A 26,987-nucleotide genomic window follows, 5' to 3' on the forward strand; every position below is an offset into this window, starting at 1 on the left:
GAAGGACTGTGGTTTTCGGGTGGATGTGCGGCACACACCTCCCCTCACCCCACCACGTGGCTATTCTCTGGGATGATCCCTTCACCCCTCCTCTCGCCGTGTGGCTATTCTCCAGGATGATCCCTTTTAGCCAAGCGCAAACAGCCCAGCATGAACGGGGTCCTTTTACTGTTCCCTTGCAAATATTCTCCTATTTCAACCAGGTGACCATGAATGATATCATTCTCCTGAGGCTGACACAGAAAGATAAAGAGTGAATGTTGCTTGAATGTGACCAAAACCCAGGACCATTCACTGCGATGCTTTGTGCTGCAATGATTCCAAAATACTTGCTACTGGCTTGCTGTGGTAAAGAGTCCTACCGTGGAGGACGAAATAAGGCAGCCCTCCCCAGAAACCTTCTGCAAAGGCTTTCAGAGTACCTCCAGGAGAGCTTCATGGAGATGTCCTTGGAGGATTCCCACTCCACCCCCAGACATGTGAACAGACTTTTCCAGTAGCTTTACTGGCCATGAATGCATCCCAATTCTTCAGGGCAAATCAAATATTAAACACTATTGCTTTTAAACCCTGTACTGTAGCTACAAAAGTGCACTCACCAGAGCTGCCTTCTCCGGCTTCCGGGTTGGGGATCCTGCCTTGGGAGGGTATTGGCTCCAGGGTGATGAAAAGGTCCTGGCTGCTGGGAAGAACGGATTCACCACTTGCCTGCTGTGTGTTTGCCTCCTCCTCCTCTTCCTCATCCACAAAATCCTCCTCCCTGTTGTGTGAGACTCCCCCCTTGCAGGTGTCCATGAACAGTGGTGGGGTAGTGGTAGGATCCCCCCCTAGAATGCCATGCAGCTGATCATAGAAGCAGCTTGTATGGGGTTCTGACGTGGAGCGCCCGTTTGCCTCCTTTGTCTTTTGGTAGGCTTGCCTGAGCTCCTTGACTTTCATGTGGCACTGCTGTGTCTCCCTGTTGTAGCCTCTCTCTAACATGCCCTGTGAAATTTTGGCAAATATATTGGCATTTCTTCTTTTTGATCAGAGTTCTGCCTGCACAGATGCTTCTCCCCATACAGCGATCAGATCCAGTGTCTTTCTTTTGGTCCATGCTGGAGCTCGTTTGCGATTCTGGGGGGACTGCATGGTCATCTGTGCTGCTGAGCTCGCCACGCTGACCAAACAGGAAATGAAATTCAAAAGTTCCCAGGGCTTTTCCTGTGTACCTGGCTAGTGCATCGGAGTTCAATGTGCTGTTCAGAGCGGTCACATTGGAGCACTCTGGGATAACTCCCGGAGGCCAATATCTTCGATTTGCATCTGCACTAGCCCAAATTCAACCCAGCAAGGTCGATTTTAGCGCTACTCCCCTCGCTGGGGAGGAGTACAGATGTCGATTTTAAGAGCCCTTTAAGTCGACGGAACGGGGTTGGTTGTGTGGACGCATCCATTTTAAAATCGACCTAACACGGCTAAATTCGACCTAACCCTGTAGTGTATGTAAGCAGTGTCAGGATGAGCTCCACCCTGACATCTGGTGGTGAGGTGTGGCAAGTTGTGGAAAAGAACTTCAGGGGCTGATCTCATTTGCATAGGCACATCCACCACGCCAAAAATGTAACCCTTCTGCCCGTCAGAGTTGGCAGCAACAAGGGCCGGGTTCAATATCTAGGGGTTCCATTCCAATAACACAATGCTAGACCAAAGCCGCCATCCAACACAGACAGTGGGCCCCCTGCAGCTAACTTACCCCTATTCTGCACATCTGAGAGTGAGTCTGAGGAGGAAGACACAACCCTGGTGTATCCTGGGATGGAGACAAGATTTCAGTCTCGATCAGCTGAACCAAACGAGAGTTTTCCCTCTTCCGCCCTAAACCCAATGGCGGAACTATTTAGGCCCCTTTCTGATACCCCGGTGCTGCTGATGAGACCCCCCTGTGATGACACACACAGGTTATTGGACAATGGGGACAGACAGGTAGAGGATGTCCTGGGCACCTTGGACCCTCCAGCGTTAGCACTAGGAGTGCAGGGGCCTACGCCAGTAGCCGAGGGACCCTCCAGGGAAGCCTCTCCATCCGTCACTCAAGAGGATGTTCCCCTTACTTCGGCAACAGAGATTCTCAATAGACGAGACAGGGTGATAAGACCAGTGAAACGGTTAACTTATGATGCACCTGGGGTGACTAGTGAGGAGCCAATACATTTAGCACACAGGCTTGTGGAAGCTAAAGTGGGCTTCCTGAGGCCCTTTGGAGGAAACCAATGAGTTGGTATAAAGGGAGTGTGATTTGTCGGGACGACATAGTCTCGGCTGGGGGGAGGATGTAAGCAGTGTCAGGATGAGCTCCACCCTGACATCTGGTGGTGAGGTGTGGCAAGTTGTGGAAAAGAACTTCAGGGGCTGATCTCATTTGCATAGGCACATCCACCACGCCTAGAATGAGACCATAGCTGCCCAAATGGTCACTTTGGCTGCCGTGGGATCCCCAGTGTCTCTGTTATTGGGGCAGGAAGAATAAATTGTTATTACCCTGATTATGGGAACTGTGCTTGGAACTGTACGTGGCCTTTTGTTATGATGGAGGGATTCACCATCAACTAAGTAGCACTCGCTAGGCAAGGGCCATGGGTTCCAAAACTGTGTGAATGGAGAGAGGCTGGGGACAAGTATTAATACTTGGTGGCATGGGCCCCTTGGTGAGGGCCTTACATGCTGATTGCACTTCCTCCTCTCTCCACTGTGGAATATCAGAGCTAATTTTGATTTCATTAGAAGTCTAGTTATAGGCTGCTGAGCTCACTTTGGGCTGACAGTGCACCAGCACTGGGGCTCCCCTACTATAAGCTGAATTCACCTAAGAGCTGAAATCACTGAGTGTTGTGTTAAGTAGTGGGGGAGCCTGAAGATATATTGTGGAGCAGTTTGCGGGACGGCTGGTGAAGCAGTTCGACGCGGAGCAGTGTGTGGATGGCAGGAGCTGCTTGTGGGCCATGGAGCTGAGTGAAGGAGTTCATGGGGCGGCTGGCGGAGCGGAGCGGAGCGCAGCTGAGCGAAGGAGTTCGTGGGGCGGCTGGCGGAGCGGAGCGCAGGTGAGCGAAGGAGTTCGTGGGGCGGCTGGTGGAGCGGAGTGCAGCTGAGCGAAGGAGTTTTGTGGGGCGGCTGGCGGAGCAGAGCGCCGCTATGGAGCTATGGGGCGGTCAGCTTCAGATCACGTAAGGTGCCTCTTACCCCCGTCCCATTTCCACCCAGGTTGGGAGGTAAAGCTCCGCCGATAAACTTTCGAACTCTGGGGCTGCCCTGACCAGGGACAGAGACTTTTGGGGCATTGGACTTTGGGTGATTTGGGGTTGCTGGACTCAAGAACCAAAGGGAAAAGGGCATGCCCCAATTTGCCTGGGGTGGGGTTGTTTTGCTCATGGGTTGTGTTATGAATCCTGTTGGTGGTGTTTCCCCAACATAATGCCACATTGTTTTTCTCTGTTATTAAAAGACTTTTTGCTACACTCAGACTATGTGCTTGCGAGAGGGGAAGTATTGCCTCTTGGAGGCGCCCAGCGGGGGTGGTATATATTTGTCCCAGGTCACTGGGTGGGGGCTCGAGCCGGTTTGCATTGTGTTATTGGAATGGATCCCCTAGATATTGAACCCGGCCCTTGTTGCTGCCAACTCTGACGGGCAGAAGGGTTACATGTAGACCAGGGCTCAGAGAATCAATATAATCCTTGGATGTAGAAGCAGGGAAATACTGAGTAGGCACAGACAGGAGGTATTGTCTCGATATAGGGCATTAGGGAGACCATTACTGGACACACTATCCACTTCTTGTGTTCTCACTTCAACAAGGATGTTGACAACCTTAAAAGGGGAAAGAAAAGAACCACCAGTATTATTATAGGTCTGGAAAACTTGCCGCAGAGCGAGAGACTTACAGAGATCCATCGGTTCGTTTTATTCAAGTGAAGGTTAGGTGGTGACTTGATCCTGGTTTATAAGTACCTACATGGGGAGATTCATGGGGGTTCTTTATGCCAGCAGAAAAACGCCTCTTGCATTGAATTACTCTCCAGGAAGGGGGGTGGGGGAAGGGAATCGTGACTCATCTAGTGCCACTAACTGTGACCACCAGAGGGCCCTGGCTATTGTCGGATGCTGACTAAGGACAGTTCTTCCAGTGGGTGTTTCCCTGTCTGAGGACACCAGGTTTGAGCTTCCTGGGTCAGAGGCTGCTGGTGCTGCCTCCATTGTGAGCCCGGATTCCTTTCCAGGCTGAGCCGCTGCTGCTCCCCCAGCGGGGTCTGTGTGGGGAGAGCCCTTCCCCAGCGCCCCTCTGTGCCCAGCCGCAGGGACTTTCTCCCGGAGCTGGAAGCAGCCCTGGGCTCTGCCGACACCAGCCCCTGAGCCGGAGCCTGCAGGTGAGGGGAGAGACCCGGGGGAAGGGCTGGGGCCGGGGGGGGAAAGTGACTCTGCACCAGCGGCCCCTCCTCGCCCCAGCTCCGCTCCCGGGGGGGCGGGGGTCTGCGAGTCCCGGAGCTGCTGCTCCCCCCGCGCCCCCGGCTCTGCCCCCCTGAGCGCCTGCAGGAGCCGAGCCAGCGCCGGGAGAGCGACCGGGCCAGGGACCGAGTCTCCCAGCCCGAGGGGGCAGGAGGGAGACAGGGGCAGCAGGAGCAATCAGTGAGGAGGGAGGTCCCGGCTCCCAGCCCTGCCCAGCCCAGCCGCGTTCCCTGCAGCACCCCGGGCAGATTGACTTTCCTGGGACAGAGTGAGGCGCAGGGAGAGGAAAAGCCAGTTCCTGCCTCTGCCTGGTCCCCGCGCTGCTGGGGGGAAGCGCTGCCCTGGGGAGAGTGTCAGGAGGATCCCCCAAAGCGGCTCCTTCGATTCTGATCTTTTCCAGTGTTGGCTCAGGGACTCTGTTACTGGGGGCGTTAAAATGTCTCGGTGGGGTTAGTCCTGGTGGGAGAGGCCGGGTCGGCGCTGGAATAAGGTGGCTGAATCCTGTTCTCAGCACTGCAGAGTCCTGAGTGTCTGTCTGCAGGGAAAGAGCCTGTGCTGAACTGAAGAGCTGTGAAATGCACCAAAACCCCTTCTGAAATCTCTCCACTGGCCCTTCTCGCCCTGACAGGCTGCAGAACCACGTCCGCACTTTGCTCCAGATCATCCCCATCTGCTGGGGGACGGGGAAGGGACATGGCTACAGCAGATCCCGCTCAGGTAGGGGTTCTATCCAGGGGAAGTGGGTTGTGACAGGAGAAGTAACCACCATATGGAAGGGGGAGGGTTAGTGCATTGAGTGAGGAACTTCCCCATTGGGCTGTGTTTAAACTGAGGCAGTGTGGCCTAGTGGCTAGCATTCCTAACTGACTCTCAGGAGACCTGGCTTCTGTTCCCAGCAATGCTGCTGGTCTATGGCCTGTCCTTGGGCAAGTCACTGCCCCACTCTGAGCCTAAGTTTCCCCTTTTGTAACGTGGGGATAATGATGCTGAGCTCCTATGTAAAGTGTTGTGGGGGGGCGTAGCATAAATTTAGATGGAACAAAGGGGCCAAAGAGGTTTACGTAACCCAGTCCCTGTCTAACGTTAAACAAGGGTCAGGGCTTGGTGTACAGAGACCACAGCCTTTATTTGACCGCGGCACACTCACCACTAAACACCCTTTGAACCTTCTATTAAAGATACAGCATTTGACATGTAAAGCGCTAAATGAAGCTTTCGTTTTAATGACATCCCGTGTTCCCTTTTGCTTCAGCTGGAGAGGGTTTTAGAAGGAAAAAGCCACTTGTCTCGCAGTCTCTTACCTGATATCAGAGATGGTAATAACAGTCCTTTAGGGGGAAAAAAGGAGAAGTTAATTGAGGTGGGCTGGAGCTATTGTTAAAGTCTAATCCTATTTCACTGGGATTCCATTGGAGCCGGTACAGGTGGTGATGTCATATGGGTCCCTTTCTCTGGCCCGGGCCGGTCAGGACAGCTCTCAGGATCAGGACGAAGAGTATCCCGGATCCTGGGAAAGGGGCGGGAGGGTGGCCAGGGTGGTGAAGCTCACCCCACTAGCCTCTGTCTGTTCTTTCTGACTTGTCTTCACAAAGTCTCGTTCTTTAAGGAGACACAAAGGGAGTGGTGGGTGGAACAGCCCATCCCCACAGTATTTTGTCCACCAGTTAGGCCCAAGATCCAACACACCAATTTTGGTTCATTAGTTTCCAGCTCCATATCACCCATTTTTAACCAGCATTAGTTTCAGCAGCCATTGGATTACATCAATGTGGCATTTTCGGTTTAGACCAAACCAGTCTCAGTCTGGTTTCCTTGCACTGGTTCCAATCACCGTTTGTTATTACAGGTTTTTGTGAAGCCGTATGAACTCACGCTCACCTTTAGAGTGAATTTGCAGGCCCAGTTCTCCCCACAGAGGGTGAGGGAGGGGGCAGGGAATGGGACAGAGGTGCCCAGCTGTTCAGAGAAAGCCATAGGAAGTGGCCTCCGAACAGCCAGTTAGGTGGTGGCAGGAGCTTAGAGCCCACACGTGCATTGTCTGTCAGGCCAGCCAAGGCCCAGATGCAGCCCCCAAGTGGGGGAGGCTGGAGAGCTGGGCGCACAGGGGGCAAGAGGGAGGCGGAGTCTCTCCTGTGGAGCAAGGGGAGGTCCTGATCCAGTAACAGTGCAGGGGCAGGTCTGTGTGGGTTGTGGGAGGGGGTGATTAGGGACCGTCCTGAGAGGCTGGTGGGCAGGGGATGTAACCCAAGGCCTGTGGGAGCTGCAGCAGATGGTGAGGGAGGCTGGAAGAGGCCGTGGCTGAGCTAGTGCGCTTGCGTCTGGGCAGCAGGCACTGAGTGGTGGATGCTTGCTGTTCCAGGGGTCGGTGACCTTCGAGGAGATGGCTGTGTATTTCCCTGAGGGGCAGTGGGCTCTGCTGAATCCATGTCACCGAGTTCTTTACAGGGACCTCCTGGGTAAGGATTCCTGTCCCCTCAGGTATCAGGAGCTGGGTGTCCCTGAAGTGCCCAGGGCGGGTTCTGTTCTGGTCCCTTAATGTTCAGGAGGAACAGCCCCATAGTCCGCAGACCCCATGTGGGAGAGACTGTCCCGACACAGGACTGGAGATCCGGGACTTAATGATGGTGCTGTTCTCTCTGTAACCTGGGCTCCCAAGTGGGACAAACTCACTGTCTCCCCCACTTCCCAGGGCAGATTCCACTTCTGGGGCCTCTGCTCCATCAGGGATGCACATGTGTCTCCTGACTCTGCTCTGCCTGAGGCCCCACTGGCCAGATTTTTCCTGGTAGGTAGCTGCCTAAAGATGCAGACAGGCACTGAGTGAGATTTTCAAAATTTTCTCAGTGTCTAACTTCCATTTTGCTTCTACAGAATCCCACTAGGCCCCTGTCTGCAACTGTAGGTGCCTAAACCTCTTTAGAAATCTGGCCCAAGTTCCCTGTCTGTGCAGAACCCTGAGCTCACTTCAGGGGACACAGCATGTCTCTCCCAGATGCTGGGCTTTCCCAGTGGGCTCCGGGAGCATTTCCTTGTCTGTTCATATGAAATCTCCCTGCAGCAAAGAAAGGGGCTGGGCACCCTGCAGCAGCCTCCCCAACCTATAAACAGAGAGTGTATGTGAGCCTACTTGCTTTTTCCCCTGAGCAGGGTTTCCTGTTCCCAAGCCGAGTGAGATCTCCCGGCTGGACCGAGGGGAAGAGCCGTGGGGCCAGGATCTCCAGGGCTCTGAAGAAAGGGGAATCCTAAGAAACGGTCACACAGGTGAGGGACTGCTTTGGTCAGCTCCTAGCCCAGTTTTATGTCCTCATGGCAGATGTCACGCATGGGATTCCAACAACCCTGTCTGCTGCCTGGCTTATCCCCCTCCCCTCTCTCCTCTGGGGAAGGATTTGGGGGGATTTGGAACCTGATTTGTTTCACCTTTTTTTGCCTCAGCCTCTCTGAGGACTGACTGCTGTCTGGATTCCCTGTCCCAGCAGGAGACAGGACGGGCAGTGAGAGCGAGGAGAACTCTCAGCTGGAAGGTCCTGAGCTAGAGCAGCCACACAGGAGGATGTCGGGAAGAGCTGAAGGGAATGTTTCCCAGAGCGCTGAGCAGGGAGAAGGCTGGGAGAATCAGCACAGACTGGAGAGGCAGCTGGGAACCCAGCCAGGGAAAGGATTGGATGAATCCTGTCACAGGCCCGTGGACACCATCCACCAGAGAATCCCCAATGAAGAGAGACCCACCATCTGTGAGGAATGTGGCAGAAGCTTCAGTCGCAGCTCAAACCTGATTGTCCATCAGAGACTCCATGCCGGAGAGAAACCCTACAAATGTCTGTACTGTGGGAAAAGCTTCAGCCGGAGCTCCCACCTGATCACCCATCAGAGACTGCACACGGGGGAGAAGCCCTACAAGTGCCCCAACTGCGGGAAAAGTTTCAGCGACAGCTCCACCCTCATCACCCACCAGAGACTCCACACCGGAGAGAAACCCTACAAATGCCCTGACTGCGGGAAAGGCTTCAACCAGAGCTCCAACCTCACTTCCCATCAGAGAACCCACACAGGGGAGAGACCCTACAAGTGCCCCGAGTGCGGGAAAAGCTTCAGCGTCAGCTCCTACCTCATCAGGCACCAGAAAATTCACACAGGGGAGAGACCCTACAAATGTGAGGAGTGTGAGAAGAGCTTCAGTCAGAGCTCCAGTCTTATCAACCATCAGCGAGTGCACACCGGAGAGAAACCCTATAAGTGCATTGATTGTAACAAATGGTTCAGGAACAGCTCGGACCTGATTAGACACCAGAGAACCCACACGGGAGAGAGACCATATCGGTGCCCCGACTGTGGGAAAAGCTTCAATCGCAGCTCGAACCTCATGACGCACCAGAGGATCCACACAGGAGAGAAGCCCTACGAATGCCCTGAGTGCAGGAGGAGTTTCACTGTGAGCTCAGCCCTGATCAAACACCAGAGGACCCACCGGGAGGAGAAGACTTATGACTGCCCTGACTGTGGGAAAAGCTTCATTCGCTGCTCCAATTTTCTTACGCATCGGAGAATCCACACAGGGTAGAAACTGCCATCCCCTGATATCCCTGCCCCTCCATGCCAGCTCAGAAGGAGCTGACTGGAGCCAGGGTCGGCCTGGCTGGCAGACTCCAGGGAGCTGCTGCTCAGTGGGATCTGGGAATCTGGTTTTGGGGCACAGAGGACTGGGGCAGATGGTTATCTCTATGAAGGGAGGGATTGTTTTGTTTTCGATTTCAAACACTTTTATAAACACATTGCAGCAGGGATGGAGGCAGCAGGAGACGCTAGAAATCTGGAGTAGAATTTTGCACATTATGAGGATTTTGTAGAATTTACCTTTCTTGTTTTGGAGAACCCGCTGGAACATCACTGGTGTCTGGAGCTGAGAGGTGAGAACCGCCTATTTATCGCCATAGACTGTTCGCTCTGAATCATAATGGTAACATATCGCATTCCAGTATTGATAATACTTTCTCCTGCTCGTTGTGCTTCATCCGTCTGGGTGGATGGCCTAATAATTTGACAGAGTTCTTCAAAGGGAGAAAGATGCACCTTCTGCAGGAGAGGTTGGTTTATCTTCCTACTGTTTTTCATTTGTTTGGAATTCATTGGATTTCACGTTGCTTAGCTGACGTACAGATGAGAAGCTTTTTATTAATCAGCTTTAGTACTCAGAACAGAATTTGAAGATGAACAAGGCAGAGTGCATGAAGTTACAACAAAAAATGTTAAGACGGGGTTAACCCCCACTTACCAACAAGTGATAAATAAAACCACAAAGGTTTACCAATCAATAGGAAACGTACTCTAGCATGGAGTGGGGGCTTTTACTACAACACTGAATCCTTAGTACAGGGCTGGATCAATTTACCAGTCAAAATTGATGTCCCACTCATGCAGCCTCAGCTGGCGGCACCATGCCAGGCAGCTTTACCCTGCCTGTCCTTGTGATGCTGAGGATGCCTAGAAAGTAGTGGTTACACTAATAAACATGTCTGTGGGCTCTATCGATGTTCCATTTGTACCATGTGCCTGGGGAGGTTACACAAATCAACCTGGCTGTGGAAAAGCAGACTTATACTCAGAGATTCATTAAGTTTGAAAAACTGTGTGCTGAATTAATGGTATTTGAAGCATGCATTTGGATACAGACGCCCCTGAGAAAGTTTATCTATGCCCCGGTTTCACCCGATAAGTAACAAAGAATTAAACATATGTCTGCTCTGGCCCAGCGACAGATCGGTCATTCTAAGTGTTGGGAAGCGTGTCCCTGAGTTCATAGAAGCCTGTACATGATTTAAATGTATATTGTGTTCTGTGTGGCAATAGCCAGCTGTCACAGAGTCACAGGGTCTGGTCTGGTCCCAGCCTGTCATCAGCCCCGTGGGAGTGACCTCTTTAATGTGCCTAACCCAAGGACCCACACAGCTCCACAGAGGCAGGCCTGTGGCCTTCATGACTCCCAGACTGGGCCTTCGGCACCAGCAATCCCTGTCTGTGGCTCCCCACAGAGAATCCAGCCCAGCCAGAGTCCTGCAGGACACAGTGCTCTCAGTGAATATCTGCAGTGACACCAAGTGGCCCATTCAACAGAAGGTGACAATTCCTTAGTTACCTGGCGTATAGAATCTGAAAGTCCTTACGTTAGCACAGTGGGGCAAAGGTTAACACATGGTCTGTGCTAGCTACACCAGTGCAACCAGCCATCATCTGTTTTGGTCTCTGTTTCTCCTCTCTGTGTCATCCCAGGTGAGAGCTCCAGACTCTTTGTAAAAGCCAGGAGTTATCCCAGTATCCTGACACCAGTTTAACCCATTGTTCTTGAGCTGGGGCCTTTGCTCTGCTTCCCTGCTGAGAGGTGGGGGGGGAACTCCTTCCTTTTGGTTTGATTTCTGGATCTGAATGTCCTGGCATTTAAAAAAGGGTCGGTTTCAGTCCATCCTTTAATGTCCCAGTCACTGCACCCCAGTCAGCTACATGATACAACATCTCATGTCTGCTGCTCTGCCACAAAAGCCGCATTTTGAACCCTTTTTCACCCACTGGGTGGCTATGCAGAGTACAGAAGGAAACTGAGGCATGCCCAAGAACCATAACAGTATTGCAGAAAATTCCTGCTTGTCACACCAGCCTCACCCTGGCTGTCTAGGATTAACATTTAGTTAGTAAATGTGACTTGGGGATTTGTTATACTAGCTTAGCATAGAGCTACTTTGCCAGGAAGATGTTTGCGCATACCCCAAGGAGGAGCTGGTAGCCTGTAGGTGGACTGATGGGCACTCACTGCAGCTCAGTCACAGATGACGCTTTCTTAAATTTGGGTAGTTTTATAAATCATTGTTTTACCACTTGGTGAAAGTAGTAGAGGAGCTTCCAGTACACCACGACTGGGATTGCAGAGTATTTATGGTTACACCTTCTGGTGAATTGCCATATAAATAGCCCCATGGTAACCAGTATCAAAGTTACGTTAATGTGAGATATCTCTGTGAAAGGAAGAGGCTTGGCTCTGAATTGTCATTGTCCCAAGGCAAATTTAAACTGAATTGACACGTCAGTGACCAAGCAATTGTTTAAAAGTTGCCTTTTAAGAATGGCTCTTTGTTGAGCTGCCACTCACAGTCCTATAACTTTGGGTTACAAATTTTGACTGGTAAATTGATCCAGCCCTGTACTAAGGATTCAGTGTTGTAGTAAAAGCCCCCACTCCATGCTAGAGTACGTTTCCTATTGATTGGTAAATCTTTGTGGTTTTATTTATTACTTGTTGGTAAGTGGGGGTTAACCCCCATCTTAACATTTTTTGTTGTAACTGCATGCACTCTGCCCTGTTCATCTTCAAATTCTGTTCTGAGTACTAAAGCTGATTAATAAAAAGCTTCTCATCTGTACGTCAGCTAAGCAACGTGAAATCCAATGAATTCCAAACAAATGAAAAACAGTAGGAAGATAAACCAACCTCTCCTGCAGAAGGTGCATCTTTCTCCCTTTGAAGAACTCTGTCAAATTATTAGGCCATCCACCCAGACGGATGAAGCACAACGAGCAGGAGAAAGTATTATCAATACTGGAATGCGATATGTTACCATTATGATTCAGAGCGAACAGTCTATGGCGATAAATAGGCGGTTCTCACCTCTCAGCTCCAGACACCAGTGATGTTCCAGCAGGTTCTCCAAAACAAGAAAGGTAAATTCTACAAAATCCTCATAATGTGCAAAATTCTACTCCAGATTTCTAGTGTCTCCTGCTGCCTCCATCCCTGCAGCAATGTCCAGTAGTGATACAATATACTCAACAAGAAATTCCCTCTGCCCCAGGGGATAATACTCTCAAGTGCGACTGGAGACAAGGATACTGCCTGCAGGAGCATCTTCCAGCAGCCACGGGGTTAACTCAGTAATGCTGAGGGCTCTAGTTATTGCTAAGGAGGGAAAGCTTCTTTCTCTCATCAGTCATTGGGGTCTTGTACATTTCGAAGCCAGGCCCATTAACTACACTAGTTCCATTGTAGTTAGCTTGTTATTTCACTTTTTGAGTATAGGCAATAATCACAAAAATATATTTTAAAAAATCACTTCAGAGTCAAGACACTGTAAATACTTTGAAGCTAATTCTCTGGAATCTAAAATACCCATGTGACTGAAGATGCAACAAAAGCGATACTACCAAGAGATTCCATTTTAAAGTTAATCTGCTGCTTGTATGAACTCATGGTAATGGTGGGCGAAAAGAAGATCACAGTAATTACAGTCACTGAGGTATGAGAGAATCCAATTTGTCTACCTTGAATTGGAATATGATGGAATCACTGAGGTTAGGCCTGGTCTACATCGGAAAGTTTTCACATGTATGTTTTTCTGCTCTATCTGTACCAGTATAGCTACGGTGAAAGGATGCATCTATACTGTTTTGTTTACTGTAGCTTGAGCTAGTTCCTTTATGAATCATTGTGGTCGGAGGAAGGGGATGAGATCAAGCTGTTACTCTTACATTCAGTTTTCCCACAGTGGCTTCAGTTGCTGGAGAACCTCTTCTGTTCATGGCCCCCTAGCACTGATGGGTGGGACAAGACAGTGCTGCAGAGCTGGGGTGAACAGCAGTGACCACAGAACTTCAGGCTGCAGAAGGCTACTTCCCTAGACATCTGGGCGGAGCTCGCCACCAAGCTGCAGTGGTGGAGAACCAACCTGAGAGTCCCCCTCAGCGTGGAGCAGTATGTGGCCATCAGCATCTGGAAGCTCCCAACTCCCGACAACTGCTGTTCAGTAGCTAGACAGTTTGGTGCTGGGAGATAAATTGCCGGGACTGTTGTCATGTAGGTGTACACTGCTATCAGGAGGGAGCTGCAGGGCTAGAACATAACACTTGCCAATGCACAGAAGGCTACTGATGGCCTTGCATAGCTGGGGTTCCCAAATTGTACAGGAGCCCTTGATCAAACCCATCTGACGATCCCACCCCCCTTACACCAGATTAGAGTTTATTGACAAGAATGGGTATTTTTCCATGGTGCTGCGAGGCCTGATTGATTGCCATGGGATGGGGTGGACAGGTCCATGATGCCAGGGTCTTCAGAAATGCACCTCTGTTTTCTGCAAAGAAAAAGAGAACTTCTGCTCCCATGGCCATTATGGGTATTGGTGGTATTGTTCATACATTCCAAGGCCAGAAGGGACCACTGTGATCATGTATAACACAGGCCAGAGACCTGCCCCCAAATACTTCCTACAGCAGAGCTATTAGAAAAACATCCAATCTCAATTTTAAAATGGTCAGGGATGGAGAATACACCATAACCCTTGGAAAATTGTTCCTTTGGTTAATTACTCTCAGTGTTAAAAAATGTACAGTGTTTTGATTCCTCCTGTCGTTCTGGGAGACCCAGCTTATCCTCTGCTTCCCTGGCTTATGAATCATTTTCCTGGAGACAAGGGCGGGAGAAAGGATCTGTTTGACTGTACCTGGAATAGCTGAAGAACAATTGTGGGGAGGGTGGTTGGAAGACTTAAGGAAAGGAGGAGATGCCTCCTGACGTGGCTGAAGGCTGCTGAAAAGTATCTGCCTTATGTGATAAGCACTTGCTCGGTTTACACAACATCTGAGAGAGCCAGGGGGAGATCCTCACCAATGGCTGGGAGGTGAAGATGATGGCACTTTCTGTACCTTATTAACAGCCAGCCACAAGTGGTCAGGGACACGGGGTCAGGGATGGGTTGTGGTAGGAAATGAATGTCCTGTAGCCAAGGAAATGAATGCAGGGTGTTTGTGTAAAGATCTGATTAAGAATTGGTGTTACTGGGGGGAGCTGCACTTCAGTGAAAGTTTTCAGTTGATTTGTACATAACATTTATGGATTTAATGTAACCGTGAAAAGTGACAACCAATGGATGTGTGGCAGAACATGCCCAAAGTGTTGAGCGTACACTCATTGCTGTGCTGATGGGCTCACAACAAATGTGTAAGTGGGACGTGTTCTCCTTGTTTGGGGGTGGAATGGTGTGGGCAGGGCCTGTCATTTGGGGAAACAAAAAGAGGCTCCCAGAATCCTGTGTTCTCCACAAGTTGCAGGACATGGCTGGGTAGGGTGCTGGCAGTGACCATAGCACCACAATGTTCTCCAGCAGAGCTGTTTGCCTCTATCTGAAGGGTATAGTCCAGCATCCTTTCCTGCCTATTCTCTCCTTTGTTCAGGATCTCCCTTGGGAGCCTCTCTTTCTGCTGCAGAGACCTCCCTCTGCTCTTCTGTCTTCTTGGTAGGATACAGTCACAAAGTCTGTGAACATGTCCTCCCTTGCTTTCTTTTTTTTCCTTCAGAAGTGTGCCTGGGTTCTGAGGGGAATCACCACCAGTGCCCTCACTTCCTGTTCCTGTGCCTCAGGGCTCAGTGTACTGAAGAGAGATTGGCTGTATGGTGCAATCACCTCCTGTTTTGTGTCCTAGGCTTGGGTGCCTTCCATGCTCAGCTCCATACTGTTCTGAACCCCATGATAGCGTTTGATGGTGGCGTCCATTTAAAAAATCTGGCCCTGCTGTTCATATAGGGCAGGCCCTGGGAGCATGGGTGCAGGTCCCGTTTTCATCCCTTGTGTTCCCACAGCTCTGCTGAAGCTCCTTTGCCTTGGCACAGTGCTGGGCCATGTCTTGGGACTGACCTGTCTCCTGCAAGGGCTCTGCCAGTTGAGATGAGTAAATAAGGGATTTTTCAGTTTGAAAATTTGACAGAAAGTTTGGTTTTTGGTTGAATGGAATGTTTTTGAAATTTCTGGCAAATTGAAACATCAAAGTGTTTTTGAGCCGCATCAAAATGAAACATTCTGTTTCGACATGACCTGAAAGTTTTCATTTTGGTTTTGACAAAACCTCAGGGAAGACCTGATTAACAAAATGGCTGAGGGGACACAGTGAAGGCAGCCTCCCTTATAACCCTTCAGCAAGTGGTTAGGGACCTCCCCAGATATGTGGTTTCAATTCCCCCCTCTGCCTGATATGGAGCAGAGATCTGAATTTGGGGGTCTCATACTGCAGGAGCGTGCTCTACCCACTGGCTAAGAGAGAGTCTGATGTGAGGCTTTCTCAGTCTCTCCTGCTGAAGCTATTCCCTTTTTATCAATAAGTAAATAGCCATTGGAGCAGGGACTTAAACTGGCATTGGCCGCACCCTTAGGTGAGTGTCCTAACCACTACCCTATAGAATCATTCTGGGCACTTCCCTGTGCCCAAAAGCTAAACAAAAATTGTCAGGCCAGGTTGAAACAAAAAGTTTCAACATTTCTAAAATTTTGATGTTTTGGTTCAGCCAAAACTATTTGAGACTGAGTTGGGGTCAACCAAAACTGCATTATTGGGGTGAGTAAATTGTTTGCATTCCCCCACTAAAATTGCCCAACTGTATCTGCCAGGCATCCATAGATCCTGGCATTCCAGAGACACTCGTTCAGATTCATAGATTCATAGAAGGTTAGGGTTGGAAGGGACCTCAGGAGGTCATCTAGTCCAACCCCCTGCTTGAAGCAGGACCAATCCCCAATTTTTGCCCCAGATCCCTAAATGGCCCCCTCAAGGATTGAACTCACAACCCTGGGTTTAGCAGGCCAATGCTCAAACCACTGAGCTATCACCCCCCCCCCCCCAAATGGGACTGAACATGTCTACTCCTCAGAGGGCAAGGTTGTGCAGGGCCTGAGACAGGACCATGTGGAAGCATGGGGCATAGCTGCTATCATGGAAAGTTGACTCGGGTGTGTGAACATGGCAATCACAAAGGGGCACACCTGCCTATGTGCTGGCATTTACATAGGAAAGTGACATCCAGCCAAGATGACCCTGGAGCAGTAGAGGGCACATAAATTAAGAGATTGGCTGTTCCAGTGCGATACAATGCAGTATGGAAGAGCAGCTGGAGGACCTCTGGAAGACAAACTGTTAATCAAAAATATGGATGTGTCCATGCAAACCTTAATACTGATATAAATCATTCCAGAATAGAATTATGGCACTTCTAAAGAGTGTTAATTAAATTGGAGAAGTCATTCAATATATAGATTAGATAGGGGTGTATGGGGATAGATAGGTTAGATGGGGGGGGGTATGGGGAGAGAGAGAGAGATTAGATTTGGTGGAAAAATGTGTTTATACAAAAACTAGTTTTATGTAAAATTTTGCCACATAGATCAGGGCTTATTGAGGGGATTCCCCATTTGTCTCCATCCTGTCTGTATCACTCAGTCAAAAGAGGATTCTTCATTACTGCCAGGGCCACATGTTTTCTGCAATTTCTTGGCTGCAGATTAAGCAGCAGAATCCACCCACCGTTAAAGTAATTCTGCTCCAGAATCTAAACTGTCCTTTAAAATAAATTCTGTGGCAAGCTCTTACAACTGCAAAGAACATCTTAAAAATGTGGATTGAGTGTAACTGATGCAGGTGTGTCGGCCTAAATTCACAGACCACTGACACAATAGCACTGAGCACTGGGGACTGTCCCCATCCATGCCAATAATCCCTGATGATGACATTTACATTGTTAACAGCTCATCAGTAACAGCTCATCTCCATTGCTGCTGGATGCAGGGTTAGAGATTTGGCATGGCGGGGTAAAAGAGGATAGGGAGCGAACGGGTTTCTGCCCAGATTGTTGTGGTAGTGTATTGGGGCAGCTGCCCCACACTGGTATGTAAGGGGTTAAAGCAACCCTGGGGAGGCTCTGTGGGCGGTAGACAATAAGGAAATGGCTTGTAGTGCCAGCCAATTAGGAGAAGGTTTATTGGAGGAGCCAATCAGGGCCAGGTTGGCCTATATAAGAAGGGGCTGCTGAGTAGAGTAGAGGCAGTCACTCCCTGGAGTTTGAGGGAGGAAGACTAGTTGCTTAGAGAGCTGGAGTGCTATGGACAGAACAGTGCTTGGTAGGGTTACAGAGTAGGAGGACGCTCCAGGCTGATGGTTGCTAGACTGAGGCCCTGATACAAGGGCAGCAGAGAGGTGCTGGGGCTAGGGGGAAGTGGCCCAGGGAAGGAGATGGTGGACTTGGAGGAGGGACAGTATGTGGCTGTTGGCTATAGGGTCCCTGGGATGGGGCCTCGAGTAGTAGGTTGGCCTGCCCCCCCCCCCCCCCCCCCCCCACTGGCTACTGAGGGAAGTGGCCAGTGCATTAACTGTAGTCTGCCACTGAGATGAGTGGCTAGAACAGGGACTGCAGATCGCCAGTGAGGCATGTGGTAGGACTGAGGACTATCTGTCCCCTGGAAGCGGGGAAAGACTTGAGTGGGGAATAGCTGGAGGGCTGCGTCCAGAACAGAACAAAGTGGTCTGGGGAGTGATGTGGGTCCTGAATGCAGAGACAGGAGTGACAATGGGTGAGACACCACCTGAGGAGGGTGCACTGGCAACCCTGAGCTAATTCCTAGGACAGCCAGCAGAAGGCACCGTGGTGATGAGTCAAACCCCACTACAGGTAGAGAACCATATCCTTACACCCCCAAGAGAGTCCTGCCCCCTCTGAACTTGCCCACAAGGGAGATGGAAACAGGAGATGCATTTACAACCCTGTCTCTTTGGTCCCCAAACTGCTTCCTAACCTTTCCCTTGGGGAGATAGTTCCCTGCCCAGAGATCTTGCTGCCAGATCCCCTTCTGGATCTAGCAAGGCTCAGTTCCCTCACCACTGTCTGTTCCGCAGCTGGAGACACAACATGGGCTGGAACGTAAGCAAAACAAAAAGGCTACCCAGCTGTATGTCTCCTTCCCATCAGATGGGAGCAGCACCATCTCCCAGCCCTCCCACTGCCCAGCACCACCTGGGTGGAGAGCAGTGGCCTGGACTTGAATACACCGGCCTGGTGCTTCTGACTCTATACCAACACCCTACTGAAGGGCTCCATTTGATCTCCAAACTGCTCCCTGGGACTGTCCGGAGCTCGCTCTGCTGGCAGCAACATTCACTGGAGCAATGAACCTGTCTGCTCACAGGCAGAACTTTCACAGGAGCTAGCCCCAGGCTAGGGCACCCCTGCAGGAAGTGAGGATGCTGTGTGCACTGAGCGTCTGCTTCCTGGGAGGCTGTTTGGAACATTGCCATCAGCCAGGTTTCACTCCCTGGCAGAGGAAGCTCTTGCAAAGGAGGAAAGAATGGCCTAGTGGCTGTGGGGTTGGACTGGATTCACTGAGGGCAAGTCATGCCTGACCAACCTGATTGCTTTTTATGATGAGATAATTGGCTCTGTGGATATGGGGAAAGCAGTGGATGTGATATACCCTGACTTTAGCAAAGCTTTTGATACAGTCTCCCACAGTATTCTTGCCAGCAAGTTAAAGAAGTATTGACTGGATGAATGGACTATAAGGTGGATAGAAAGCTGGCTAGATTGTTGGGCTCAAGGGGTAGTAATCAACAGCTTGGTGTCTAGTTGGCAGTCGGTATCAAGCAGAGTGCCCCAGGAGTCGGTCCTGGGGCTCGTTTTGTTCAACATCTTTATTAATCTGGATTGCTCCGTCTGCAAGTTTGCAGACAACACTAAGCTGGGGGGAGAGGTAGATACGCTGGAAGGTAGGGATAGGGTCCAGAGTGACCTAAACAAATTAGAGGATTGGGCCAAAAGAAATCGGATGAGGTTTAACAAGGACAAGTGCAGAGTCCTGCACTTAGGATGGAAGAATCCCATGCACCGCTACAGGTTGGGGACTGAGTGGCTAAGCGGCAGTTGTGCAGAAAAGAACCTGGGGATTACAGTGGATGAGAAGCTGGATATGAGTCAACAGTGTGGCCTTGTTGCCAAGAAGGCTAACTGTATATTGGGCTGGATTAGTAGGAACATTGCCAGCAGATCGAGGGAAGTGATTATTCCACAGTGGTTTTGAAGGCCCGGCTTGACAAAGCCCTGGCTGGGATGATTTAGTTGGGGTTGGTCCTGCTTTGAGATGACCTCCTGAGGTCTCTTCCAGCCCTAATCTTCTATGATTCTATGAGCCCCCCGCCAGTCATTGAATGTCTCACCAGCATTCCTTTTGCTTTGTAACTAAATTCACTGATGTGAACAGGCCATCGCTGCGGTGGCATCAGCAGAGCTGGGCGGACTTACATCAGATGGATATCTGGTCATTTGGTTTGTAATCACCACCGCAGGGATGTAAAACAAAGCCATTGTGTCCATTACACCCCAGCTCTAGGGCCAGTTCCCTCTGGCAGCTCCTGGGGCTGTCTCCGCCTCTTTACCAGCCCTCACAGCCCTGCCCATCATTTCTCTGCCACCCACCATGACCGCCTTGGTAGGTCCATGTCCAGCTGTGAGAGCACCCCTTCCCCCCGCTAGTTCCCTGCCTGGCACCCCCATTCTCCTTAGGGGCAGCCTGGACACCCAGCAGTGTCTCCCCCCCCCCGACACAGAAGGTGGGGATGAGGAGACTCTAGGAGACACAGGGGGTAACTTTAGGGCTGTGGATTGTTCCCTCGGGGACCACAATATAAATAGCTGCAGGGCTGGTGGGTCCAGGCCATGGTCCCGCAGCAGGAGCAGGTTCCTTTAGGGCTTGGTGAGCCTCTGTCTGGCTCATTTGCCCAGGAGGTTTCTGTTTGTTGAGGCAGGAGGGAAGGAATCAGACCAGGTCCCCCCATGTGCTGTTTCTGTCCCCCGGGGAACCCCAGGGAGGGGACTGCATTCCCAGTGGTCACTAGAGGGCCCTGGCTAGTGCGGGGTGGCAGCGGCTGCTGTTCCTGCTCCTCTCTGCCTCTAACTCTTTGTCCACGCAGGAGATCTGAAATTTTAACTTCCTGGGTTGTGATCTCGGGCTGCTGCCGCCTCCATTGTGAGCCGGGAGCCCAGGCTGAGCTGCTGCCACTCCGCAGCGGGGTGTGTGCAGGGAGAGCCCTTCCATAGCACCCCTCTGTGCCCAGCTGGGGAGACTTTCTCTGGGGGCTGGAGGCAGCCTCATGCTCTGCTGACACCAGCCGCTGAGCCAAGTGGCTCTGCACCAATGGCCCCTCCTCGTCCCAGCTCTTCTCCCGGAGGGGCAGGGGTCTGCGAGTCCCAGAGCTGCTGCCCTCCCTGACTTCCATCCCCGCCCAACGCCCCGCTACCCTGGCCCGATGGAGTCTTCCAGCCTGAGGGGAGAGGGGACAGGAGAGAGACGGGTGTGTGTGTGTCAGGGTTCCCTCCCCACTCTGAACTCTGGGGTACAGATATGGGGACCCACATGAAAGACCCCCTAAGCTTATTTCTACCAGCTTAGGTCAAAAACTTCCCCAAGACGCAAGTTCTTCCTTGTCCTTGGATGGTATCACTGCCACCACCAAGTGAGTTAGACAAAGATTTAGGAAAAGGACCACTTGGAGTTCCTGTTTCCCCAAAATATCCCCCCAAGCCCCTTCACCCCCTTTCCTGGGGAGGCTTGAGAATAATACACCAACCAAATAGGTAAACAAGATGAGCAGAGACCAGACCCTTGGGTTTTTAGGACACTAAAAACCAATTTGGTTCTTAAAATAATTACTTTTTTTCTTTATTATAACATTCCTTTTTGGTGATTGACCAGTGGCTTTCCCTCTCAGACATGTTTCTCAGCAAAAAACTGACAGGATGGAATTCTTGATCTGGTCCTTCCTGCATTAAAACTGCTCCCACACCATGCTCAGATGTATCTGTGGTTACTAGGAAAGGTTTGTCAAAGTCTGGGGCCCTTAGCACATGGTCAGACATGAGTGTTGCTTTAAGCTGGTTAAAGGCCTTTTGACACTCTTCGATCCACTGAACTGCATTTGGCTGTTTCTCTTTGGTTAGGTCTGTCAGTGGAGCAGCAATTTGGCTGTATTGCAGTACAAATTGCCTGTAATATCCAGCCAAACCTAAGAAGGATTGGACCTGTTTCTTTGACTTTGGGACAGGCCACTTTTGGATAGCATCCCCTTTGGCCTGTAGGGGGTTGACAGTTCCTTGACCCACCTGGTGTACAAGGTAAGTTACTCTGTTTAGGCCTATTTGATGCTTTTTAGCCTTAACAGTTAGTCCTGCCTCCCTTATGCGCTCGAAGACTTTTTGTAGATGTTCCAGGTGTTCTGCCCATGAATCAGAAAAGATGGTCACATCATCAAGGTAGGTGACTGCAGATTCTCCCAATCCTGCTAGGAGACAATCTACAAACTTCTGGAAGGTGGCGAGTGCATTTTGCCCCAAAGGGGAACACATTAAATTCATACAGCCCTACGTGGATAATGAAGGCTGACCTTTCCTTGGCAGATTCATCTAGCGGTACCTGCCAATACCCCTTGGTTAAGTCCAAGGTAGAGATGAACTGGGCCCGTCCCAGTTTCTCTAATAGTTCATCTGTGTGTGGCATTGGATAGTTGTCTGGGCAAGTTACAGCATTTAGCTTACAGTAGTCCATGCAAAAGTGTATTTCCCTATCCGGTTTGGAAACTAGAACCACTGGAGATGCCCATGCACTGTTAGAGGGGCGGATTACCCCCATCTTTAGCATGTCCTGGATCTCCCGTTCTATAGCAGTTTTGGCTTGAGGAAACCCCTGGTAAGGTTGGGCTCTAATTGGGCGAGCATTACCTGTGTCAATGGAGTGGTACTCCCGTTTGGTCCGTCCTGAGGTGGCTGATAACATCGGCGTAAAGCTAGTGCACAGCTCCTTGATCTGCTGTCACTGTATATATCCAAGAGTCATTGAGAGGTTCACCTCTTCCACGCTGCTGTCAGTTTTTCCTTCATAGTAGACACCTTCAGGCCACTCAGCGTCATCTCCTCCCTGGGCTGTAAACTGACAAACACTTTTAATTCTCTGGAGTAAAAGGGCTTTAGAAAATTAACATGGTACGCTTTAGGTTTGAGGTGGGGGATGCTATGAGATAGTTAACTGCTCCCAGGTGCTCTTGGACCATAAATGGCCCATCCCACGACACTTCTATCTTACTGGCCTGGAGTGCCTTAAAGACCACGACCCCGATCCCCTACTTTGAAGGAATGCTCTCTGGCATGTTTATCATACCAGGCCTTTTGCTCTTCCTGAGCATCTTTTAGGTTTTCTCTACCTAGGGCTAAAGAGTCTCAGAGGGTGTTTTGCAGGTTGTTTACAAAGTCCAGAATATTAGTTCCTGGAGAAGGCGTAAACCCCTCCCATTGTTGCTTCAACTGTAATGGCCCCTTAACCTTGTGGCCATATACAAGTTCAAATGGTGAAAACCCTAAACTGGGATGTGGTATAGCCCTGTAGGCAAGGAGCAACTGCTGCAACACAAGGTCCCAATTGTTGGAGTGCTCAGTTACAAATTTACATATCATGGCCCTCAAAGTTCCACTAAACTTCTCCACCAGGCCATTTGTTTGGTGGTGGTAAGGGGTGGCAACCAAGTGGTTCACCCCATGAGCTTCCCACAGGCTTTTCATGGTCCCTGCCACAAAATTAGTTCCTGAATCTGTAAGGATGTCGGAGGGCCAACCTACCCTGGCAAAAATATCTGTTAATGCCTAGCACACACTTTTAGCCCTGGTGTTGCTTAGAGCTAATGCTTCCAGCCAACAGGTGCCAAAATCCATGAAAGTCAGTATGTACTGCTTTCCTCTTCACGTCTTTTTTGGGAAAGGACCCAGAATATCCACAGCTACTCGCTGAAATAGAACCTCAATTATGGGGAATGGCTGGAGAGGGGCTTTGACCTGGTCTTGGGGTTTTCCCACTCTTTGGCATACCTCACAAGACTGGACATAGGTAGAAACATCCTTGCCCATTCCCTCCTTACCCCCCCCCCCCCGTGGAATGACTTCCCCAAATGGTCTTTGGTCTTGTTCACCCCAGCATGGCCAGTAAGATGATCGTGGGCTAAGCTCAAGAGCTTTACCAGGTACTTAGTTGGAACTGCCAACTGTCTCTGAGGATGCCAGTCTTCCTGGTGCCCACCAGAAAGAGTTTCCTTGTATAAAAGTCCTCTTTCTACAACAACCCGGGATCAATTAGAAGAGTTGAGAGGCGGTGGGTTGCTCCGTGCCATGGTCCAAACTTGCTGGAGGCTTTCATCTGCTTCCTGCTCTGCCTGGAACTGTTCTCTTGATGCTGGAGACATCAGTTCCTGACTGCATTGTGGACTTGGGCTTGGTCCCTCTGGAAGCGATGTTGGTGATTGGGCTGTTTCCATTGACAGTGAACTGCTCTCCGTTGGTGCACTATGTTGTATTTCAGGCTCTGGCTGAACCTCTTGCACAGGGTTAGCTGCTGCTGCCAGGGCAGACTCGGTACTGCCCTCTGGCGTTGGAGTTGTAGATGGGGTTGCAAGCGCTGGATTCAGTGCTGGCAATGGTTCTGGTGCTGGTTGCAGCAGTTCTGCAGAAAAGGACCTAGGGGTTATAGTGGACAAGAAGCTGGATATGAGTCAACAGTGTGCCCTTGTTGCCAAGAAGGCTAATGGCATTTTAGGGGCATTGCTAGCAGATTGAGGGATGTGATCATTCCCCTCTATTCAGCATTGGTGAGGCCTCATCTGGAGTACTGTGTCCAGTTTTGGGCCCCACACTACAAGAAGGATGTGAAAACATTGAAAAACATCCAGCGGAGAGCAACAAAAATGATTAGGGGACTGGAACGCATGAGTTATGAGGAGAGGCTGAGGGAACTGGGATTGTTTAGTCTGTGGAAGAGAAGAATGAGGGGGGATTTGATAGCTGCTTTCAACTACCTGAAAGGGGGTTCCGAAGAGGATGGATCTAGACTGTTCTCAGTCATAGCAGATGACAGAATGAGGAGTAATGGTCTCCAGTTGCACTGTGGGAGGTTTAGGTTGGATATTAGGAAAAAGTTTTTCCACTAGGAGGGTGGTGAAATACTGGAATGCGTTACCTAGGGAGGTATTGGAACCTCTTTCCTTAGAGGTTTAAGGTCAGGCTTGACAAAGCCCTGGCTGGGATGATTTAGTTGGGGGTTGGACTAGATGATCTCCTGTGGTCCCTTCCAACCCTGATATTCTATGATTCGAAGCGCTACAGGTTTGAGTAAAAAGAAAAGGAGTACTTGTGGCACCTTAGAGACTAACCAATTTATTTGAGCATAAGCTTTCATGAGGTACAGCTCACTTCATCGGATGTATACTGTGGAAAATATAGAAGATGTTTTTATACACACAGACCATGAAAAAATGGGTGTTTATCACTTCAAAAGGTTTTCTCTCCCCCCACCCCACTCTCCTGCTGGTAATAGCTTATCTAAAGTGATCACTCTCCTTACAATGTGTATGATAATCAAGGTGGGCCATTTCCAGCACAAATCCACGTTTTCTCCCCACCCCCCACCCTCCTGTTGGTAATTCATAAACCAGTCGGAGAACACTTCAGTCTCTCTGGTCACTCGATTTCTGATCTCAAAGTGACTATCCTTCAACAAAAAAACTTCAAAAACAGATTCCAACAAGAGACTGCTGAATTGGAATTTGCAAATTGGATACAATTAACTTAGGCTTGAATAGAGACTGGGAATGGTTGATTCATTATAAAAAGTAATCAACCATTCCCAGTCTCTATTCAAGCCTAAGTTAATTGTATCCAATTTGCAAATTCCAATTCAGCAGTCTCTTGTTGGAATCTGTTTTTGAAGTTTTTTTGTTGAAGGATAGTCACTTTGAGATCAGAAATCGAGTGACCAGAGAGACTGAAGTGTTCTCCGACTGGTTTATGAATTACCAACAGGAGGGTGGGGGGTGGGGAGAAAACGTGGATTTGTGCTGGAAATGGCCCACCTTGATTATCATACACATTGTAAGGAGAGTGATCACTTTAGATAAGCTATTACCGCAGGAGAGTGGGCGGGGGGGGGGGGGGGGGAGAGAACCTTTTGTAGTGATAAAACATCTTCTGTATTTTCCACAGCATGCATCCGTTGGAGTGAGCTGTAGCTCACAAAAGCTCATGCTCTAATAAATTGGTTAGTCTCTGAGGTGCCACAAATACTCCTTTTCTTTTTGCGAATACAGACTAACACGGTTGTTACTCTGAAAGGTTTCAGAGTGGTAGCCATGTTAGTCTGTATCAGCAAAAGCAATGAGGAGTCCTTGTAGCACCTTAGAGACTAACAAATTTATTTGGGCATAAGCTTTTGTGGGCTAAAACCCCCTTCATCAGATGTATGGAGTGAAACATAGTAGGGAGGTATAAATACACAGCATATGAAAAGATGGGAGTTGCCTTACTAAATGTAGGCCATTTGAAATGGGCCACCTTGTTTACATTGGCCTCATTAGCACTATGAAAGTGATTTCAACCCCTTCTTTTCAACTGTTAATAAGCCAATTCAATTAAGGTGGAAGTGGGCTGTTAGCACTGACCCCCGCCCCCCCCCCCCACTTGGTAAGGCAGGGAGGTGGAGTACCTGTGCCCATTGGCGTAAGTAATGTCTTCACTGCAGTAATTCAGCTGCACAGTCTGTTAAGTGTAGACAAGCCCTAAGTGAGTAAACAACTCCTGTCAAATGGGGAGGAATCTGTATGTATACAGAAAGGAGATTTATTCAAGCGCTACCCTACACACATATACCTCAACACAATTTTTTTCCAGTCTATAGAGAGAAGAGTGTCTGACCTAGTAAGTCTGTACCTGTCATATATAAAGTTTACAGCCAAAATGTTTAACATGTTAGAGCTATTGAAAATCTGAGAACTTTTTAAAGTGATGAAATTTTTGCTTAAATTTCCCCCCCGCTCTCCCCAGTTCAGCCCCTTCTCAAAAACAGGTTAAGTGTTGTTTACTGAAAAGTTTCTAAAACAAATTCACCCATCAACAGAAATTGTCAACCTTAAAGATGAACATAAAATTTGCCAGACTGGATCAGACCCAAGGTCCATCTAGTAATTCTGAGCATGTTATAAGCAAAGGAACTGGTCCCTTTAGGCTGAAGTTGTGCAGTCAAAGAGCAGAATCTAAGCAGCTGCTTTGGGGGATCCCCCGATACTGTCTTTGTCTAACTCACTTGGTGGTGGCAATGATACTGTCCAAGAACAAGGAAGAACTTGTACCTTGGGGAAGTTTTTAACCTAAACTGGTAGAAATAAACTTAGGCAGTCTTTCATGTGGGTCCCCACATCTGTACCCCAGAGTTCAGAGTGGGGAGGGAACCCTGACATAGTGGCAGTGTGGTGGGATCATTTTGAACCAGAGCACAGGTTTTTAAAAGAGAACATTTTTTCTTTTGGCTGATTGAAAACCAGGGAGGTTTTTTTTGTTTTGTTTTTAAACTGAGAGCAGCTGGAAATCCCCCCCTCCCCCTGCTTTGCCTGGAGGCAGAGGAGTTAAGTTACAGCAAGGGAATTCACAAGCTGTTGGGGTGTTTTTTGGTGTCGTCCCCCCCGCCCTTCTTTCTAGCTCTGGGGTTAGGCTAGGCTAACCGCAGGGAGGCTAGGATGACAGAAAGTGAGGTCCAAAAGAAACTAGAATTAGCCAGATTGGAAGCTGAAGAGAGACAGACAGAACATGAATGACAAATGGCCTTAAAGCGCTTGGAGTTGGAAGCGGA

The 26,987-nt window shown here is 49.7% G+C and overlaps 1 non-coding gene across 1 annotated transcript in view; it reads left to right on the forward strand.

The window, feature by feature from the left end:
* The first annotated feature begins 4,186 nt into the window (after positions 1 to 4,186).
* Positions 4,187 to 26,987, forward strand: part of LOC140898229 (uncharacterized) — a 39,113-nt gene continuing 16,312 nt past the window's right edge. The window contains exons 1-5 of the transcript XR_013634647.1: positions 4,187 to 4,403; positions 5,111 to 5,199; positions 6,842 to 6,938; positions 7,630 to 7,743; positions 7,959 to 9,039. This is a non-coding gene — a transcript (uncharacterized LOC140898229). The remainder of the gene's footprint in view (positions 4,404 to 5,110; positions 5,200 to 6,841; positions 6,939 to 7,629; positions 7,744 to 7,958; positions 9,040 to 26,987) is intronic.

The sequence above is a fragment of the Lepidochelys kempii genome, chromosome 14 (genome assembly GCF_965140285.1).
Source record: "Lepidochelys kempii isolate rLepKem1 chromosome 14, rLepKem1.hap1, whole genome shotgun sequence".
Lineage (NCBI taxonomy): Eukaryota > Metazoa > Chordata > Testudines > Cheloniidae > Lepidochelys > Lepidochelys kempii.